Here is a 902-nt window from a genome sequence, read left to right as displayed (position 1 = left end):
ATGGAGAACTAAGCAAGCGAGCCCACACCATAGATATATATATAGGTAGATATGACGACTGCCTTTGATCTGCGTGTCAACGACGACGATAAACTAGGCGGGTCACAGTCGTCAGTGCGGTCCATGAGTGTGCTGCCGTACAATTACGACAAGGAAACTGTGTAATCCTTCACTGATACAAATATTTTGGGGGATGTATTAGCAAATGTTATGTACTGATAAAGCACACGGTTTGATAAAAAATAGTAAACCTCATAAAAACCGGTGGAGAAATGAACGAGTTACTATTTTATTTCAATGCTTTTGATGGGAACAACGACCTTTCCAAAATGGCCGACACGTAGGCATGCCCGTTAACCTGGCAGCTACAGCGCACAGCTATCTCTTGTCTTCATATCTATGACCTATAGCATAGCAGTCCTATTTGTAACCAGCAGCGACATCTTTTGGCATTTATGGATGACTACAGTCAAGCCACAAAATACAGGTGCGTCTCAATAAATTATAACATGGTAAAAAGGTTAATTGATTTCATTAGTCCATTTAAAACAAACCTGAAACTAATATTATACCGGTATAGATGAATTAAATACATGTACTATTCAAAAATTTACAATAAAATCATTTTGATTGTCCAGCTATCCATTTTCTCTACTGCTTGTTTGGAAAGCCATTTTATTCGCTGTCCTTCCTTGGCATTCATCTTAACCCGAGTCACACCGAGAAAAGAACAAACAAAACAAAAAAAGAACGAGAAAAGAATTTGATACACTTTATTACCGGTTGCATGACACATAACAACCAGTTTCAACCAAGGAAAATATTGCCTCGAACAACGAAATATTGCATTGCAATCTGTTAAAGGCACAATTCTACTGATTATATCCTAAAGAATAAAATCT

The sequence above is a fragment of the Phycodurus eques genome, chromosome 9 (genome assembly GCF_024500275.1).
Source record: "Phycodurus eques isolate BA_2022a chromosome 9, UOR_Pequ_1.1, whole genome shotgun sequence".
Taxonomy (NCBI): Eukaryota; Metazoa; Chordata; class Actinopteri; order Syngnathiformes; family Syngnathidae; genus Phycodurus; species Phycodurus eques.
The sequence above is the reverse complement of the archived record's forward strand: the minus strand, read 5'-3'. Positions refer to the sequence as shown.